The sequence below is a fragment of the Petaurus breviceps genome, unplaced genomic scaffold (genome assembly GCF_028583685.1).
Source record: "Petaurus breviceps papuanus isolate PSGF00001 unplaced genomic scaffold, PetGlider_PUasm1.0 38, whole genome shotgun sequence".
Lineage (NCBI taxonomy): Eukaryota > Metazoa > Chordata > Mammalia > Diprotodontia > Petauridae > Petaurus > Petaurus breviceps.
The window spans coordinates 86276896-86298852 of NW_027186304.1; the positions used below are offsets into that span (position 1 = coordinate 86276896).

The 21957-nt window shown below is 36.4% G+C and overlaps 1 protein-coding gene and 1 pseudogene across 1 annotated transcript in view; both read left to right on the plus strand.

The window, feature by feature from the left end:
• The window catches only part of GDAP1 (ganglioside induced differentiation associated protein 1), a 41117-nt gene that overhangs the window by 10548 nt on the left and 8612 nt on the right, over positions 1-21957 (plus strand). The window lies entirely within an intron of this gene.
• Positions 8409-9679, plus strand: LOC138170657 (serpin B5 pseudogene; annotated as a pseudogene).

A 21957-nucleotide genomic window follows, 5' to 3' on the forward strand; every position in this document is an offset into this window, starting at 1 on the left:
CTAAAGAAATATAGTAACCAAGAATAACAATAAAATAAACATGAAACCATTAAGAAGGAGGGAAGGAAAAGAAACATGGGAGAAGAAGAGATAGGTTCAGAACTTTACAATAGGTATAATATATAGGGATTTGGTACTGAGACTACTTATCTTGCCTCAGGAGAAGGTGAATCAGAACTCCTGGGGGCAACTGATACCAGAAGAGTGGCAGGGCAGCAAAGGTCAATTATGAAGAGCATAGTCAGGAACACTTTGGAATTCTTGTCACTTGCAAGAACTGGTATTTATAAGGATGAGGTTTAAAAGAAACAAAGAGGGACAAGGGAAAGATCTAAAAGAAAATCTCTTAGAAATTGTTTAGAAGAAGAGAACACCAAATAGATATCTTAGAAGTTTTAATTCCATGAGAATTTTGGAGACTAAGGAAAGCCCAAATAAGAATCTGAGACATGAATCAAAGAATAAAAAGTAGAATAGGAAAGGAGAAAATAAATAAAAAAGAGAATAAGGGAAAAATCCTCTTCAGAAAAAGGTACAGAAAATGAAATTAAAAAAACACAACAAACTAATGAACTGAAGAAGATGACAGGGAGGAAAAGAAGGGAAATTTTACTTGAATATTTAACTATTTAAGAGAGAGAATAAAATAAAGGAAGGATTAAATGACCAGATAAAAGCAGGAAAGGAAAGGAACTAATAAGCAAAACTCTAAAACTAGAGAGAAGGATAATAAACAGGAGGGAGGAAAGGGGAGGGGAAGTGAGTCAGTGTGTATAGGATTGGCTTTAGGATAAATTAAGCTAAAATAAGTGTACAAAATATGTATAAGTGTATAAAATAAGTGTAGGACTGTATTTACAGAGGAAGAGAAAATTCTAATTGTGGGAAAAATATTAGAGACAAATGGATCCAAACATAAACCTAATTCTCATAACTGTGCATAGATTAAACAATACAATTAAATGTAAAAAAGAATGGCAGATTAGATAAGAAAACAAACCCCCATAATCTGTTGCTTATGTGGAATGCATTTAACAAACAAAGACACAAAGAGGATGAAAATGAGGGGCCAGATATTACTATGCATCAACTGAATTTTAAAAAGCAGGAATAGAAATTATACTATCAGACAAAGCAAAAATAAACATTCAAAGCATCAAGGAAACTACTTTGCTGAAAGGAACCCTGGATAACAAACCAATGTCAGTATTAAACTTAATGATTCAAATGTCTTAGTACCGAAATTCATAAAGAAAAAATTAAATAGACTAAAGGAAAATACTGACAATAATACAAAAATGGCAGGAGATTTCAATGACCTCTCAGTTTCAAATAAGTATAGATGAAGATAGAAAGATAAAAAAAGAAAGAATATAGAATTGAACAAATTGTGGGAGACACTCAGGCAAAAACACTTATGTTTCTAAATGGGACTGCTAAAGAATGTATGTATTTCACAGAATCATATAGAATTTTTACAATAAAAGGTCCATGTATTAGGGTGTAGAGAAATTGCCAACAAATGAAAAAGGCAAAATTAAAAAATATAGGCTTTACAGATCACAATTCAATAAAAATAGCAATCAGTGCAAGAACCACAAACAATGGACAGATCTAAAGGAAGACTTAGCAATGAAATCTAAGTGAACCAAAGAATAAATAATAGAAATAGTAATTATGTAGAAGAAAATGATAATGGTGAAACAGCACACTCAGATTTCTTGGATAGCTAAGGCAGTCCTCAGGGGAAAAATCTTATCCCTACATACATTAATAAAATAGAAAAAGAGAAGGTTAATGAACTGATTATGCATTAAAACACAACAAATAGGCAAACCTTAAATAAACATGAAAGGGGAGATAATACAATTTAGAGGAGAAATAATCTGGAAACCAAAAAGACTGTTGAAATGACAAGTGAACTAAAATCTCTTTCTCTGAAATGAACAATGAACTTGGTAAATCTTTTTTTTTTCACAGTGTCCTTTACTTTTATTAATAAGTATTTATTAAGCACCTGCTGTGTGCTATGGGGTTGGAGATACAGAAACACCAGATTTGTCCTTGAAGAACTTACATGTTATCAGGGGAAACAACACATATGCATACACACATAAATACAAAATTTGTACAAGATAAACACAACATAATTTTGGTAGGAGCACTAGGAGCTGGTGGTGGGGGTTGGGGAAGGAATAGGAAATGGTTTATGTAGAAAGTGGCACTTGAGCTGAGTGCTGAATGGGAGTTGGGAATTCTATTTAAAAATTTTTATTTAAATAATTAATTTTTAGTTTTCAACATTCATTTCCACAAGATTTTGAGTTACAATTTTTCTCTCCCTGTCTTTTCCCTACCCCCACCCCAAAATAGCAAGTCTACTGAATATCCTTTCCCCCAATCTGTTCTCTCTTATATCCTCCCCCATCACCCCTCTAACTTTCTAGTTGGGCGAGATAGGTTTCTATACCCCAGTGCCTGTACATCTTATTTCCTAGCTGCATGTAAAAAACAATTTTTTTCCAGTTCCTATTCTGTTTTTAAAAGTTATTTAAATTTTTTTATTTTTATTTTTCAACATTCATTCAAACATGATTTTGAGTTACAATTTTTTCTCTCTCTGTCTTTCCCCTATCCCCACCCCAAAATATCAAGCCTAGTGAGTACCCCTTCCCCCAATCTGTTCTATCTTATATCCTCCCCCTTCACTCCCTAACTAAAAAACAAATTTTTAAACATGTTTTTAAAACTTTGATTTCCATATTCTTTCCCTTCTTCCCTCCTCACCCACCCCCACTGGGAAGATAAGCAATTCAATACAGGTTGTACATGTGTAGTTACTTAAATCATTTTCATAGTAGTTATATTTTGAAAGACTAACTATATTTCCCTCCATCCTATCCCACCTCCCACTTATTCTATTTTCTCCTTTGACCCCATCCCTTTTCAAAAGTGCTTCTAACTACCCTCTCTCCCAATCTGCCTCCCTTCTATCCCCTTTATCCCTTACCCCCCAATTTTCCTGAAGTATAAGATACCCAATTGATTGTGTATGTTATTCCCTCCTTAAGCCAAATTCAATGAGAATAAGGTTGTCCCATTCCCTTACACCTTCCTGCTCTTCCCCTCCATTGTAACAATTTTCTCTTGCCTCTTTTATGAGACAATTTACCCTAATCTATCTCTCCCTTTCTCCTACTCCCAATAAATTCCTCTCTCACCTTTTAATTTTATTTTTTAGGTGTCATCCCTTCCTATTCAATTCATCCTGTGCCCTCTGTCTATGTATATATGAACATACATATGCCCACACTCACATATATATTTATATACACACACACCCTTCTGTAATATATATATGTATGTATACATATGTGTATATATATATTCCCTACATACTGAGAAAAGTCTTGAGCTACAAGTATCACTTTTCCAAGTACGAATGTAAATAGTTCAACTTTAATAAGTTCCTTGTGATTTCTTTTTCCTGTTTACCTTCTCATGCTTCTCTTCTTGTATTTGAAAGTAAAATTTTTTTGTTCAGTTCTGATTTTTTCATCAAGAATGCTTGAAAATCCTCTATTTCATTGAATGACCATATTTCCCCCTGTAGCATTATACTCAGTTTTTCTGGGTAGGTGATTCTTGGTTTTAGTCCTAGCTCCTTTGACCTCTGGAATATCATATTCTAATTCCTTTGATCCCTTAATGTAGAAGCTTCTAGGTCTTGTGTTATCCTGATTGTATTTCCACAATACTCAAACCGTTTCTTCCTGACTGCTTGCTGTATTTTCTCCTTGACCTGGGAACTCTGGAATTTGGCTGTAACATTCCTAGGAGTTTTCTTTTTGGTATCTTTTTCAAGAGGTGATCAGTGAATTCTTTCAATTTCTATTTTTCTCCCTGGTTCTAGAATATCAGGGCAATTTTGCTTGATAATTTCTTGAAAGATGGTGTCTAGGCTCTTATTTTAATCATGGCTTTCAGGTAGTCCAATAATTTTTAAATTATCTCTCCTGGGTCTATTTTCCTAGACAGTAGTTTTACCAACAAGATATTTCACATTGCCTTCTATTTTTTCCTTTGTTTGGATATGTTTAAGAGTATCTGGATTTCTCATAAAGTCATTAGCTTCCAATTGCTCCAATATAATTTTGAAGGAATTATTCTCTTCAGTGAGCTTTTGAAATTCTTTTTTCATCTGGCAAATTCGGCTTTTTAAGGCATTTTTCTCCTTATTTGGCTTTTTGGGTCTCTTTTGCCATTTGAGTTAGTCTATTTTTAAGGTGTTATTTCTTGGTCTCCTTTAGAAGGCTGTTGACTGGTTTTACATGATTTTCTTGCATCATTCTCATTTCTTGTCCCAATTTTTCCTCCACTTCTCTTACTTGATTTTCAAAATCCTTCTTGAGTTCATTCATGGCCTTTAATTTGTTCATATTTTTCTTGGAGGCTTTTGATGCAGGAGTTCTGACTTAGCTGTCTTCTTCCCACTCCATGCCTTGATCCTTTTTTCCCCCAAAAAGGATTCTGTGGTTTGTTTGTGCTTCCCATGCTTGCTCATTTTGGCAGCCAATTACTTGACTTTTGAGCTCTTTGCCACAGTAGAACTCTTCCATAATGGAGAGAGCTATGTCCCAAATTGCTTGGGGTTTTTGCAGCTGCCAGAGCTATTAAGAGGGAACCCTCTCTACAGCCCCCACAAGCTCTGGCTCACTAGTCACACACCCCAGGACCACCACCCAAGACCGTGAACCAGATCTAAGCAGGCTAAAACAAGACTGATTACCCTCTCAATGATCACTTGGTCCCCCTAAAATCTGCAGGCCAGAATTCTGGAAGCAGCCACGCAATGGCAGCTGCATGGCTGGCCATACTTCTGCTGCTTCTTGCCCTGGGGGCAGGGGTCAGACCATGTTCTTCAGTCCCCCCTGTTCCAATAGAATTCTGCACTGACCTTTTACTTTGTCTTTGGTGTTTATGGGTTGAGAAGTCTGGAAACTGCCACAGCTACTGATGATTCACTCTCCTGAAGTCTGCTCTGGTGCCTGCTGGTCAGGGCCGCCCTGGGGCTGGAACTGCACCTGCATGGATCATGCTGGACTGTGCTCAGCTCCCAGCTCCATGAGATAGACCCTTCCTGTCCACCTGCTGGGCTTCCTTCAGTGGAAGATTTATTTATCTCTGTCACTTTGTGGATTCTGTAGCTCTGAAGTTTGTTTTGAGTAATTTTTTACATGTATTAGAAGTGATTGGAGTGGGAGGCCATGCTTAGTTTGTGCTTCTACTCTGCCATCTTGGCTCTGCCCCAGAACTTGGTAAATCTTTTAGCCAATCTAATAAAAATACAAGAGAGCAGAAAATCAAATCAACAAATTAGCAAATAGGCAGAGCCAAGATGCAGTGTAGAAGCAGGAAAACTCTGTGCGCTCCTCCATAACCACTTCAAACACCTATAAAATATGACTCTAAACAAATTTTAGAGCTACAGAACCCACAAAGTGACAGAGAAACAAACCTCCCAGTGAAGGTAGCCCTCCAGGCAGACAGAAAGTGTTCATCACAGCATGCTGGGAGCAGAGCCCAGCCTAAAACCCATGGTTTTAGCCCCAGGTTGGCCCCAACCAGATGTGGTTGGAGGGACTTCAGGAGAGTGGATCACCAGCAGCTGTGGTGGTTTCCAGAATTATCAACCCATAAATGCCAAAGGCAAAATAAAAAGTTGGTGTGGACTTTGGGAAAAGGGGGTCTGGGAGTGCAGTCTGGCCTCTGCCACCCAGAGGGAGAAGCAGCTGAGGAGCAGTGGCTGCCAGAGTTCTGGCCTGCAGATTGTAGGGGGACCAACTGACCATTCTGATGGGTAATTGCTCTTGCTTTAACTTGCCTGGATCTGGATCTCTGTTTGGGTGGAGGTTCTGGGGTGTGTGACCAGATGCCAGAGCTGGTGGAGGCTTCTGAGAGGGCACCTAATTAATAGCTCTGGCTGCTGCAAAAACCCCAGTGATCTGGAACAAAGCTCTCCTCTCTGGAAGCAGAGTTCTACTGTGGCAAAAAGCTCAAAAATCAAGTAATTGAGTGGCAACATGAGCAAGCAAAGGAAGCAAAGCAAGCACAGCAATCTGACTTTGGATTCCTTTTTTGGGGAGAAAAAGGATCAAATCATGGAACAGGAGGAAGACAATGAAGTCAGAACTCCTGTACCAAAAGCTTCTAAGAAAAATATGAATTGATTACAGGCCATAGAGGAGCTTAAGAAGGATTTTGATCAAATAAGAGAAGTGGAGGAAAAATTGGGACAAGAAATGAGAATGATGCAAGAAAATCATGAAAAGAGAATCAACAACCTGACTGAAGAAAATAACACCTTAAAAATAGACTAACTCAAATTGCAAAAGAGAGTCAAAAACCAATGAGGAGAAGAATGCCTTAAATAGCTGAATTTGCCATATGGAAGAAGAATTTCAAAAGCTCACTGAAGAGAATAATTCCTTCAGAATTAGATTGGAGCAAATGGAAACTAATGAATTTATGAGAAATCCAGATACTCAAACAGATCCAAAAAAGGAAAATAGAAGGCAATGTGAAATATCTCATTGGAAAAACCACTGACTTGGAAAATAGAACCAGGAGAGATAATTTAAAAATTATTGGACTACCTGAAAGTCATGATCAAAAAAGGAACCAAGAAATCATCCTTCAAGAAATTCTCAAGGAAAATTGCCCTGATGTTTTAGAACCAGAGGGCAAAATAGAGGTTGAAAGAACCCACCCATGACCTCTTGAAAAAGACCCCAAAAAGAAAACTCCTAGGAATATTATAGCCAGGTTCCAGAGTTCCCAGATAAAGGAGAAAATATTACAAACAGCCAAGAAAAAACAATTTGAATATTGTGGAAACACAATCAGTATAACACAGGATCTGGCATCATCTACATTGATGGATCAAAGGGCTTGGGATATGATATTCTAGAGGTCAAAGGAGCTGGGATTAAAACCAAGAATCACCTAGCGAGAAAAACTGTGTATCATGTTTCAGGGGAAAATATGGCTATTTAATGAAATAGAGGACTTTCATGAATTTTTGATGAAAAAACCAGAGTTGAATAGAAAATTTGACATTCAGATACAAAAAGCAAGTGAAGCATGAGAAGATAAACAGGGAAAAGAAATCACAAAGAACTTATCAAAGTTGAACTATTTACATTCCTGCATGGAAAAATGCTAATTGTAACTTATAAAACTTTTCTTAGTATAAGGATAGTTGAAGGTAATATAAATGTGTATATATATATGTATATATACATATATGTCTACATAGGAGGCAATATGGACTTATGAAAATGTGTGTGTGTATGTGTATAGGTATACATAGACAGAGGGCACAGGATCAATTGAACAGGAAAGGATGATACTTAAAAAGGTGAAATTGAGAGGTGAGAGAGGAATATAATGAGAAGAGATGGGGAGAGACAGAATGGGGCAAATTATCTCATATAGAAGAGACAAGGGAAAACTGTTACAATGGAGGGGAAGAACAGGAAGGCAAAAGGGAATGGGTCAACCTTACTCTCATTGAATTTGGCTTAGGGAGTGAATGACATACACACTAAATTGGGTATGTTGCCCTACAGGAGAGTAGGGGGGAAGGGGATGAGAGGAGGATGATGGAGGGGAAGGCAGGTTAGGGGGCAGGGTTGTTAGAAGCACATACTTTTGAAAAGGGACAGGGTCAAAGTAGAGAACAGAACAAGTGGGGGGCAGGATAGGATGGAGGGAAATACAGTCAGTCTTTCACAATATATCCACTATGGAAATGTTTTACATAGCTACCTACACATGTACAACCTATATTGAATTGCCTATCTTCCCAGTAAGGGTGGGTGACAAGGGAGGAAGGGAAAGAATCTGGGATTCAAAGTTTTAAAATCAAATGTTTAAAAATATATTATTATTATTATTTTTTATATGCAACTGGGAAATAAGATATACAGGCACTGGGGTATGGAGATCTATCTTGCCCTACCAGAAAGTCAGAGGGGGAATGTGGGAGGATATAGGAGAGAGTAGATTGTGGGAGGGGGTATACAGGGGGATTGCTGTTTTTGGCTGGTGGGTAGGGGAAAGAAGGGGAGAAAATTTGTAACTCAAAATCTTGTGGAAATGAGTGATGTAAACTAAAAGGAAACATAAAATTTAATTAAAAACAAATTAGCAAATAAATAAGGAGAAATTACAACATTTCTAGAAGAAATAAAAGAATAATTAGAATTTATTATACACAATTATATGCTAACAAAACAGTACACAGTGTTCTAAAAGGCATTGCCTCAACACCCAACTTCTCAGTCCAGTTCCTTACATTTCTTTTGCCATTGTTGCCCCAGGATTACTGCATAGTAAGGCCCACGATGGGTGCTCTATGATTGGCAAATTCATCTTTTGTGGATGACCTTTTCAAACAGCTGTTTGATAAGGAAGCAGTAGGCAATGTCCTTTTCTCTCCAATATGAATTTCTACTTCCCTGTCCCTGTCTCAGTTAGGCACCAAAGGCAATATAGCAAATGAAATTGGAATGATCCTTCACTTAGAAAATATCAAAGATGCACCTTTTGGGTTTTTGGGTCACAAACAGTGACCTCCAATGTAAACAAACTTAGTTCTTTCTAAGATTAGCTTCTCTGAAGCTAATCAAGTGACTCTATGTGGATAAATCTTTAAACCCATGTTCGGAATTTGTCAGTGCCACCAAAAGGCCATATGCAAATGAAATGAAAACCATTGACTTTAAGGATAAACTGGAAGAAACTAAAGGCCAGATCAACAAATCTATTAAGGACCTTACAGATGGTCATTTGAGAATATCTTGACTGAAGACTATGTAAATGTTCAACATCCTTGTGGTGAATTCAGTCTATTTCAAAGGAAAATGGATAAAGAAAATTTCAGAATCTGAAACAAAAGCATGTCCATTTAGAATCAACAAGACAGACAACAAACCAGTGCAAATGATGAATACAGAAGCTACATTTTGCATGGGCAACATCAAAGATGTAAACTGCATGATCATAGAAGTCCCCTTTCAAAATAAGCACCTGAGCATGCTCATTTTACTCCCCAAAGATGTGGAGGATGATTCAATTGGATTGGAGAAGGGTCAGGAAAAGCCCTGAGATCCTGCAGGAGGGGATCAACCCCAGTACAATGGCCAGCACCAAAGTGAAACTTTCAATTCCCCAATTTAAGGTTGAAAAATTATTGACCCTAAAACAGATCTGAAAAGCCTTGGAATGAAAAATGTCTTTGATGAAAGTACAAGTGATTTTTCAGGGCTCTCAGAGACTGAGGGAGTGGCTTTGTCCAATGTGATCCACAAAGCCTGTCTAGAAAAAACAGAAGATGGTGGTGATTCTGTAGAGGTATCAGGATCTCGAATCCTGCAACAAAGATGAATTCAATGCTGACCATTCATTTATTTATATCATCAGGCACAACAAAACATGCAATATCATTTTCTTTGGAAAATTCTGTTCTCCTTAACCCAGTATATAATCAACCCTGTCTGACTTTTACACAGTTGCAGGTTTCATATAAACTTTACACCCAGAGAATTACTTTCTAACTTTGGCATGCTATTAATATTTTTGGAGCAGGAAGCAATAAATACTTTTTGTATGTAGTCATCACATAGAATAGCCCTCTTTTTTAAAGCTTTTTTTATTTCATTCCTTTCTCAAAAAAGAGAACAAGGTGAATTTTTTAGCAAAAAACCCCAAACCCATCAGGGGAAGGCTAGGTGGCACAGTGAATAGAGCACTGGCCCTGGAGTCAGGAGGACCTGAGTTCAAATTCAGCTTCAGACACTTAACACAACTAGCCATGTGACTTTGGACAAGTCACTTAACCCCAATTGCCCCTCCAAAAAGAAAAAAAAAACATCGTACAGATATAAATATTTATTTGGTAATTGTTTGGGGACCACTCTCAACCATCTTCAGAGAAATCACCTACAGCGGATAAGCTTCTACCATTGGTCATTCAGATGCAACTTTCAGATGCAGCAAATTCTGGTAAGTCTAGTTCTAAGTACAGATTTGGATAGAGTGAATGATTTGGTTTACATGATTCACTGATGTTAGTGGAGGACAGTTCAAAGACTGACTGGGCTGGGAATACAGAGGTCTGTGGCAGACTTCAGAAGCTAGGCAAAATTAGATCTTGAGAGAAATTTTCATTTGGTTCAGTTTTGCTAAGTGGCTCTAGCTAGAGCATAAAGTAGTCTGTTATTGCAGCAGGAGTTAGACTGTAAGCCCTGATGGGAAGGTCAGACCTACTCAGAGAGTGAACTCTTTGTTAGAGTGTATCTGGTTGGTGCTGTGCCCACTGAAAGGTAGCAGTGAATTTCTTTTTTTTTTTTTTTAAAGCAATCGGGGTTAAGTAACTTGCTCAAGGTTACACGGCCAGTTATTATTTCTGGGTGTGGTGCTGAGTATCTGAGCCCGCATTTGATCCAGGTCATCCTGACACTGGAGCTGGTGCTCTTACTCGCTGAGCCACCTGGCCGCCCCTAAGCAATTGGGGTTAAGTAACTTGCTCAAGGTTACATGGCCAGGTGTTTCTGGGTGGGTGCTAAGTGTCTGAGCCCGGGATTCGATCTCCAGGTCTTCTCAGCACTGGAGCCGGTGCTCTTACTCGCTGTGCTACCTGGCCGCCCCAAGGTAGCAGTGAATTTCAATTAAAAACGGAAAAAAGTTTTGAACATTTGATGTCAGGTCCCTCCAATGTTTGTAACTTGCAATTTGAAACTAAAAGACCTTTTGAGCTTGGGGAGAAAAAGAGCTGGAAATTGGAGTCTTGTCTGGCATGGTGTTGGAAAAAGAAGGGGAACTTGATAGGTTTTTTGCAGAATAAAACTCAAAACATTAAAGGACTCTTGACCCTTTACTATTCTATGATTTGTCTAACTTGAGGGATTGATGCAGTGAAGAGTTTAGTTCACATTTGGAGTCAAAGGGCATTTGTAAACAAGTTTGATAAGTTAACTAGCACACTGCAAATCCATCTGTTAATTCTGGGCAAAAGGAATATGATTCCATGACTAATGGATTACTTTGTGACTGGGATTCTCTGTTGAGTGTCCTATAAATAGTTTTAATTTCCATCTCTGTTTTCTTGCTGCATGTGTTTGGTATTGAGTTAACCTTATCTTATTCACAATAAAAATATTATTAAATTAAAAAAAACAACGCAAAAGAAATAGAGGAACATTTAAAAATATATAAAATATCTGAACTAATAGAATACCACATAGAGATCTTAAATAACCCAATCTCAGAAAAGTTAGTAGAACTGGCTGTAAAAGAACTACTAAAGAAAAATAAAGCCTCCTGGTCCTGATGCAATTACAGGAGAATTGTGGCAAACTTTTAAGAACCAATGTGATCCATTCTACAGAAATTATTTTTAAAAATTGAAAAAAAAACATCCTACTAGAATCAATTTCTTAAACAAATCTAGTATAAACCAGGCAAGGATAAAGCACATAAAGGGACTATAGACTATAGATAAATACCATTAATTAATACTGAATAAAAAATTTAAAATAAAATACTGGTGGACTACAGTCATTCATCCAAGCAATCATTCATCATGACCAAATTGAATTTATAACAGGGAAGCAAGATAGTTCAATATGAGGACAACAATCAACATAATTGATCATATTAAAAACAAAAACATCCCAACCCATATGATTATTTCAAAAATTTCAGGGGAAATCTTTGACAAAGCACAATATTTATGCTAAAAATCCTACAAAGTCCAGGCCCAGAGGGACCTTTTTAATATTATAAAAAGCATCTATCTAAAATCAATTTGATAAAATTTTTTTGCTTGGAAAATTCTAGGAAATCAACAAAGATACTGAGACAATGGCTTTAGCAAAGTTACAAGCTACAAAACAAACCCTCAAAAATCAACAGCATTTCTATATGATAACAAAGTCTGAGAGGCAACAATAGAAAGAGCAATTTCATTCCAAATAAATGCAAAGTACATAAAGTTTTTGGAGATTATTCTACCAAAGCACACAAAAGTCATATAGATTTATTTACAAAGTGCTCCTTAAAGAAATGGACAATTTAAATAGCTGGAGGACTATTTAGTATTCATGGTTTAGCCATGCCAATGTAATAAAAATGGAAATCTGACAATACTACAAAATTAATTTTTTACTTTGAATGCTATACTAATAAAATTATCAAAGGGATAATTTATAGAACTTGACTAAGTAACAAAATTCATTTGGAATAACAAAAGATTTAGAATATCAAGAAAAATGATGTAAAGAAACGATGGTCCAGAACATTAGCAGTTATCATGACAATCTGATATTGGTAAAAAGAAAAAAAAATATAGTGATAAATCAATGAAAGAGGGAGAATAGAAACAATGGAACTCAGTGACTCAATATTTGATAAAGTAGAAAAAATAAATTGCCTAGGACTCAATTGGATTAAAAAACTGAAAAGCTGTCTGGAAGAAATTAGGTTTAGATCCATACTTTTTTATACCATATCTCACAATATATTTTAAATCTAGATTGGTGTATTTTGTTTTTACCATAGTTTCTTATAATCTCAGAGTGTCATTCCATGTAGCAGGTAATATTATTTTTCAAAGACAAAAAAGAAAAAGAAGAGAAAAATAACTGAAGAATACATAAAAAAATTTGAAAATATGCACAATGTACAGCACACATGGGCTTTCCCCTCTGCAAAAGGGTGAGTGGCAGTGTCTTTTCATATCTGTTCCTTTGAGGCATGCTTATTATTTTTTTGTTGTTTTTTGGAGGGGGGAAGGCAGGGCAATTGGGATTAAGTGACTTGCCCAAGGTCATATGGCTACTAAGTGTTAAATGTCCGAGGCCAGATTTGAACTCAGGTCCTCCTGACTCCAGGGCCAGTACTCTATTCACTACACCACCTAGCCACCCCAATGTTACAAAATTATAAAGAATAAGCATGAGGTGGCTAAGCGGAGCAGTGAATAGAGCACTGGCCCTGGAGTCAGGAGGACTTGAGTTCAAATCCGGCCTCAGACACTTAACCCAAAATTAGCTGTGTGATCTTGGGCAAGTCATTTAACCCCAATTGCCCTACTTTCCCCCTCCAAAATTTTTTTTTGCAAAATTGAGTTTTTATTTTTTTTTACTAGTTCTTTCTATTGGCATTGTTGAAGTCATTGTATATATTGTTTTCTTGATTCTGCTTATTTCAGTCTGCATTATTTCAAATAGACCTTTCCACACTTCTTTGTATTCATCACATTCAACATTTCTTACAACACAGTAATATTCCATTACATTTATGTATTACAATTTGTTTAACCATTCTACAACTGATGGGCATGTATCTGCTTCCAATTCTTTACCAACACAAAAAGTGTTGCTATAAACTTTTGGTGTATGGGGGAACTTTCTTCTTATCAATGGCCTTGCTGTGGTATAAGTCTAATAAAAGAATTTCTGGGTTGAAGAGTGTTGTCATTTTAGCCACTTTGTTTGCATAATTCCAAATTGCTTTCCAAAATGACTATACTGATTTTCAGCTTCACCAAAAATGTACTCTGTGCCTATCATTCCACAACTCCTTCATCATTGACTATTACCATTTTTTGTCATTACCAATGTGCAGGGTGTGAGGGGAAACCTCAGAATTATTGTTATTTGCATTTCTCTTATTATTAGCAATTTGGAACACTCTTTTATGAGCTCATTAATGGTTTGCAATCACTTTTTTCAGAATTATTTATTCATATCCATTAACCATCTATCTACTGAGAAATAGATATATATTTATATTTGTATGTACATATATAAATTATCTGTTAATTGTTTGTATATCTTGGATGCCAAGCCCTTATCAGATAAATTTGATACAATTTTCCCCCATTTGACAGCTTCCGTTCTTATCTGATATACATTAATTTTGTCTGTGTAGAATCTTTAAATTTCATATAATTATAGTTACCTACTTTATCTTTTGTAATTGCCCTTATCTCTTGCTTGGATAAGAATACATCTCCCAACCATAGCAGAGAGGGGTATATGATTTACTTCTATTCTAATTTTTTAAATATTATGATCTTTTTTTTTGTCTTTGAAAATAATGCTATTTGCTGTATGGAATGACTCTCTGTGATGGGATAGGGAGATATACTGGGAGAAACTATGGTGACATAAAGACAAAATACACCAATAAAACAAACAAAAAGAATAGTGTAGTGTATGGGACTCAAAGCCTGGAAAGGATGAGGCTAGACACATATACATATTAAATGCAGGTATTGACCAAGTTAGGAGAAAGACAATTTACTTCCTGGATTTAGTTTTCTTTATATGCTTTTTCTGACCATTAATTTGCACAGGAGACCAGAAGAATATTGTAGTTGAGAAACTACTTTTCCCTGCCCCCTAAAAAGCTCAAAGTAAGTCCTTGACAGTTTGTGGGAAGTTTCTACATTGATGTTGACCAGGTGAAATTTAGTCATCAAAAACTAAGCAGAGAACAACAAGGAATTTCTAAACCAAAATCAATGAAACTTTTGATAGAGACTCTGTCCTTGGTAAATATGAAGTAAGAGTTAAAAGAATGAATTTAGGGGTGGCTAGATAGTGCAGTGAATAGAGCACTGGCCTGGAGTCAGGAGGACCTGAGTTCAAATGTTAACTTTAGACACTTACAATTTCCAAGCCTTGTATTTTGGGCAAATCCATTAACCCCCATTCCCCCAAAAAAAAAAAAAAAAAAAAAAAAGAATGAATTTAATCCCCAAATGACTAATTAGTTAGGACTCTTTTGTGTTTCAAAGAGCTTAACTTTCTGTAGAGGATCTCCCACTCCCATTCAAGTCAAAGTTCTGAGAACTGTCAGACTGTCCTTCTGGGAGAAAAATCTCTAAGGATTCTGTTTTATGTAGTTTGATAGAGTTAGAACTTTGCCTTCCTGAAAAGCTGTATCTAAATACCTCTATTTTTTGAATTTTTATTTTTAATTTATGGAATAAAACAAACATTTCCATAACATAGTAAAAGAAAAAATATGACTACACATGAAACTACAGTTCTACTATGCACAACTTGCTATTCCTTTCAAATATACGCCAAAATTATCTTGTAAACTTCTTTTTTCCTCCCCCCCATCCTAGAGTGAATACAATTAGACACAAATAGTCATATAAACACATATATACGTATATATGTAAAATTATTCTCTACACACTTCTATTCAGTTCTTTCTCTGGATTCAAATAATGTCTTTCTTCATATGTCCTTTATAGTTGATTTGGGTATTTATAATAGTCAAAATAGCTTATCCACTTAAAGTCATTCTTAAAACAGTATTTCTCTTACTGTACATAATATTCTTTAGGTCCTGCTCATTTCACTCTTCATTATTTTGCACCAATTTTCCCATGCTTTTTTTCTAAATTCATTGAACTCATTTCTTATAGCACAGTAGTATTCCATCACAATCTTGCATCACAACTCATTTAGCCATTCCCCAATTGATGGGCATCCCTGCAATTTCCAGTTCTTTGCCACCAAAAAGAGAGCTGTTTCTTAGAACCCTTTAGAACATATAGGCTCTTTTCCTTTTCCCCTGATTATCTTTGGAAATAGACCAAGTAGTGGTATTGCTGGGTCAAAGGATATAAGTAATTTAATGACTCGTTGGGTCTAATTCCAGATTGCTCTCCAAAATAGTTGGATAAGTCCACAATTCCATCAACAATGAATTAGTGTCCCAATTTTTCCACATCCCCCCAACATTTGTCATTTCTCCCTTCTATCATTTTACCAATTTGATAAATTTGCATTTCTCTAATCAATAATGATTTAGGCATTTTTTATATGACTATAAATTATTTTAATTTCTTCACTGCAGAACTGCCTGTTTATATCCTTTTTCCACTTGTCAATTGGGGGATGACTTGTATTTCTATAGACTTGACAAAATTCTTTATATATTTAAGATATGACACCTTTACCTGGTCAAATAAAGTTTCGATGTTCTTTTTGATCTTGATTACATTTGTTTTATTTGTACAACCCCTTTTCAATTTGATGTATTAGAAATTATCCATTTTGTACCTGACTTTGCTTTCTATCTCTTATTTAATAATAAATTGTTCACCTATCCATAAGTCTTATAAGTAATATGTTCTATGTTCTTCTAATTTTCTTGTAAAATATCCTTTATATCTAGGTCACATATCTATTTTGACCTTATCTTGGTAAATGGTGTAAGATATTGTAGGGCCAATGCAATATTTACAGTGACCACAATCATGATAAAGACTGTGACTATAAGTATCACATCATGTCTGATCACAATATATGCCAAACTCTCCAGATAGAGGATAGCACTGAAGGATTTATTTAGACACCAAAAAATCCAATCCCAAAAACCAGTAAGCTGATTCCATCATAGTATCAACGATATTCAGAAGCCATAATAATGCTGAGAGCCATGCTATTCTTTAGCCTTCCCAGAAACCAATACAAGATCAATATTTAGTCACAAAACTTTCTATCTTCTTGTCTAAGCTCCTTTGTCCCCAACTGTCTCTATCTAGCTAGCTCTCTACCAGCTTCCCCTGGGCTCTGCTTCTCCTCAGCAAACTCCTCCCACCACAGGCTCTATGTGACTACATTCAGCCTATCAGGGGGCAGAGATTATCTTCACAGCAGGGGAGGTCTTCAAACACCCCCCTAGGTCTATTAAGGGGCAGGGAAGATCTTCAAATTCCCATTCCCATTACAGATATTGATCCATGCCCAGTTTCTGCCATACTGATTTTCAGTTTTCCCAACAATTCCTTTTTTTCCCCAAATAATGAATTATTATCCCAAAATCTTAAGTCTTTGCACTTGTCAAATATAAGGATATTATGTTTATTTGCTGCTATAAATTGTATATCTACTCTATTCCGTTGATCTACCTTTCTATTTCTTGAACCAGGTAGTTTTGGTAATTACTGCCTTGGAGTTTAAGATCTTGTACTGCTAAACCTTTTACATTTTATACTTTTTTTCATTATTTTCTTTGATAGTTTTGACTTTTTGTTTTTCCAAATGAATTTTGTTATCATTTTCTTCTAATTCAGTATTTTTTTTTGGCAATTTAATTGGGATGGTGCTGGTGCTGAATATAAAAATTAGTTTGGGCAAAATTGTCATTTTTATTATATTGGCTTGCTTACCCACAGGGAATTAGTATTTCTCCAAATATTTTAAGTCTGATTTTATTTGTATAAAGTTTAAAAAAATTTTGTTTATTTAGTTCCTGGGTTTATTTTGGCAGGTGTACTTATTTTATACCATCTAGAATTATTTTAAATGGGATTTTTTTTACCAGCAGAGTTTTGTTTATGACAATTATGAATGCTGATGATTTATGTCAATTTACTTTATATCCTGCTATCTTACTAAAATTATTAATCATTTCAACTAATTTTTTAGCTGTGGAAGAATATGGCTCAGATTAATGGATAGAGAAAAGTTTATCGCTATTTTTCTTATCATCTTGTTTCATTAAATGCCTGTGATTAACACAATGTTTGGTACATAGGTACTTAATGTTTATTGATTTATTGGCTGATTTGACCTAATTGTATCCTCCTATTTATAAATGTAAATCATTAGTGGGCATTCATAAACTCTGGTTTTAATTGGATATAGACACATAGGGTGCCTTGATCATGGGAAAGTTTTATTTGGAGGGCCCATGTGTGAGTGGGAAGGTGACTCCATTTACTAACATTAGCTATATCGAGGAAGATCAGATCAAAGGAAAGGTAGGACTGCTGTTCAAGGTACATGCCACAAACTTTCTGGAGAAAGCAGAACTGTTTGCTTCTCTTGTCTATGCCAAGAAAAGTGGTCTTTGGACCAAAAGCAGAACAAAAATGGCTAGTTGGAAATTAATACCCAAGATAAAAAAGGAGCTAGTAAGAGAACAAATAGTTTTCCTTGATGAATTTGAATTACTTCATCCAGATGACATGTTTCCTTGGGTTCTGAAGGAACTGGAAGATTTGATTGCTGATCTATTGTCAGTGTTCTCTAAAAGATTGTGGAAAGCGGGAGAAGTATCCCAATATCAGAAAGAGGCAAACGTCTAGAATTTCTTAATTTTTAAAAATCAATATATAATTTTTACATCATTTCCATTTTTGAATATCATCCTCCCTGTCTTTTCTTTTGATTAGGCAGCTCTTTTAACAGAATATAAGAAAAAGAGGGAAAAAAGTCTCACAATACTAAACAACTAATTAAGATCTGTTGTCCTGAGTTTTTTGGGAAAAAAAGCAGAGAATACTATTTAAAACTATAGGTTAGTGAATTTAACTTTAATTCCAGGCAAAATTCTAGACTAAAATGTTAAAAAGTATCAGTAGGGAATGTCTGGAAAAGGAGGTAGTGATCCCATAGATGCAGCATGAACAATTCATACCAGATTAGGATTATTTACTGTAGATATAATTTACTTAGATTTTGGCAAAGTAGTTGTTAAAACCTCCCTGGGAATTCTTGTGGTAAAGATGAAGAGATCAGTTTAGACTACAGCACAATTAAATGTATTTGGAATTGGATGAGTGGCCACACTAAGAGTAATCAAGGTTTGATGTCACTTGGGAAGGAAGTCTCCAGTTGTGTGACCCAGTGATCTGTGGTTAGAACTCTCTCTCCTTCTCCTTCTCCCTCCCCCTCCCTCCTTCCCTCCTTCCCTCCCTCCCTCCCTCTTTCTCTGTCCCTGTGTCTCTCTGTCTCTGTATTTCTCTTTCTCTTTCTCTCTCTGTTGTCTCCCCCTCTGATTTTTGTCAATGATTTGGATAATGATATAAATGGAATGCTTATCAAATCTCCAGGTATTCTAACATCAGATTATCTAACTCAAGGAATGACAGTGTCAGGATTTTAAAAGTTCTCTACAGGCTAGAACTTTGGGCTTAATTTAAGAACATGAAATTTAACAAAATCTCAAAGACTGTAATGTGGATGGAAAAGAAATATTTGTTCTTTTAGCCCCAGAGAGTAGGATTAGGTGCAGTGGGTAGAAGCTGTAAAGTGATTAATTTAGACTTGTTATGTAAAGTTTCCTAACAGAAGTGGAATGGTTTGTTTCAGGAAATATTTGAGGAGGGAGTGGGGAACCAAGAAAGGCCTCCTGCAGAAGGTAGTATTTCAACTTGACAGAAGCCAGGGATCGGAGGTAAGGAAAAGTACACCAGGCATGGGGACAGTCAGTGCAAAGGCACAGAGATGAGATGTAGAACATTATGTGTGAAACAAGTAGAGCCTAAGAGGCAACTAGACCAGTATGATTGGATCGTAGAGTTCATGTGTAAGAAGTTGGGAAAATGCTTGGTTATGAAGAGCTGTAAGTGACAACAGAGTAGTCCGAATTTTTTTTTTTTTGCTTTTTGGAGGCAGGAAGGCAGGGAAGTTGGGGTTAAGTGACTTGCCCAAGGTCACACAGCTAGTTTTTGTGTTAAGTATCTGAGGCTGGATTTAAACTCAGGTCCTCCTGACTCCAGGGCTGGTGCTCTATTCACTGTGCCACCTAGCCGCCCCCAGAGTAGTCCAGATTTAATACTAGAGGTAGTAGGGAGCCCCTGGAGTTTTTCGAGGAGGGGGGGGAAATGGTGATTCTATTTGTACTTTAGGGAAATCACTTTGGCAGCTGTGTGGTGGATGTACTAGAATGGAGAGAAATCAGAAGCAGGGAGAAGAATCAAGTAGAAATTTCTTTAATTGGTGCCATTTTTCATCATTGAACCCAGAAGAAACTTTTGTCTTGAATAAAGGGTCAGGGATGTTGGAAGTACTGGTTGGTTTTCAGAGAGTTTGAAAGCTGAGTATTGAAGTGTGGCCATAAACTTTTGCAAATGAGTCACCTGGAGGTTGAGTTGTTAGACCGTTCACTTGCCCCCTTTTCCCATAGGGTAATATCAAAAATAAAGAAATGTGTTTTACTGCATCTTGTATCAAGGCTTGTTGGAGACTGTTGTGTATTAGAAGTTTTCTTCTTGGTAAAATTATTCTGGCAGCCAGTTTTGAACAGAGGGGGAGTTAAGCATTTTTCTAGTGTTTAGTGTAGGAGCATGCATTTTTGTAGATGTAGGAGGAAAAAAAAAAGAATAAAAACAGCCTATTGCCCCCTGGAAATTTTGCTTATTGACTTGGCAAGAGACTTTGCCTTGTTGCTCTATGGAAATTGTCTGATACTTCATTCAACACTTTCTGAACCAGTGTGAGACTTTCAAAATCTCAACTAAAAATATATTGTAATGATTAATACATATTTTTCAAAGTTTTTTTAAAATGTTATTGACATTAGTTAATAAAGGAGTTGTCAAGTCAACAAACAATAAACATTTATTGGGCATTTACAAGGTGCTAGGCACTATGCTTAGCTCTGGGAATATTATTTGTTATTGTTTAGTCATTTTTCAGTCATGTCCCATTCTCTTCATTACCCCATTTGAGGTTTTCCTGGCAAAGATACTGGAGTAGTTTGCCATTTCCTTCTCTAACTCATTGTATAGATGAAGAAATGAAGGGTTAAGTAATTTGCCTAGGGTCTCACAACAAGTAAGTGTCTGAGACTGGATTTGAATTCAGGAAGAGAAATTTTCCTGACTACCAGGTCCAGCACTCTATCCACTGTGCCACCTAGCTGCTCCGTTTGGGAATACACATACTAACAGAAAGAATAATAATCTCTATTCTCAAGGAATTTACATTCTAATTGGGGAAGACAATACATGAAAGGAAATTGAAAAAGGGAGAAGTATCCTGGTAGGTGTGTGGTAGAGAAAGTCTGGACAATCAGAACTGCAGCCAGGAACGGAATAAAGAACTTTGTCATTCATTAAAGTGATAAAGAAGTGCTTATGCAGGCAGTTGAAACAGGAATAATTATGGCATTGGCTAAGGAAATCCAGTGCTTTACTTATTCTGTACCTCTTTTGTGAATCTTGTAGGGACTCATTGTTAACCATGAAGTCCCATGAATCCTATTTCTTCTCCTTGGATGATCTCTAGAATTTGTACCCTTTGATAAAACATCTCAAGAGAGGTGTTGTTGTATGGTCGAAAGAGTACTGGCCTAGAAACTGCAAGTCCTGTCTCTGCTACTATCTGTCCCACCTTGGAGAACCATTTGACCATTCTGAGATTCCATTTCTTTATCTGTAAAATGAAACAGCAAGCTTCAATAAGGCCTAATGTCTCAAACACTAAAATTTAATGAATGAATGATGAGTGTCTAGTTGAGAAAAATACAAACCTTAACTAGACTTAGGTAGTTACCAGGTAAACAATGCAATCAGTCATTGATCCTATTACGTTTTGAAGCTCTGGGTTGTCGGGAGTCTGATACTTCTTTCTCTGGCAGTTGACTAGCTGGCCACCGGCTCCACCCCCTTCCCCTCCCCAAGGCAGGAGTATTCTCCATGCTCCATGTTTCTCAGAAAGTCAGCTATCTTTTCTCCTCTTGCTTTGTCTCTCTCTATGGGGCAGCACCAATTCACTGTCAAGGAATATGTGAATTTGGAGATTTACTCAATCAGAAACTAGTTCTTGAAACCCATGTATTAGGAAACTACAGCTCCTTCTTGAATTTACTAAACTTCAAAGAGTTCTAGTTACATCATTTTGGCATAATGGGGTTGGCTCTCCACAGAAATTGACAAACACGCTTGGATAGTGCATACAGTGGATTCTACTCAGCATAGACTCTATAACCAAATAATAGCTAGCACACAATGCATAAAACTATGAAAATCTCCCAAACAGTTATTAGCCCATAACTTTCCAAAATTCGGGGAGCTCCTAGAGAGTACAGAAGCTGCTTTGACACTCCAGGAGTTCTATGACATGCACAGTGTGA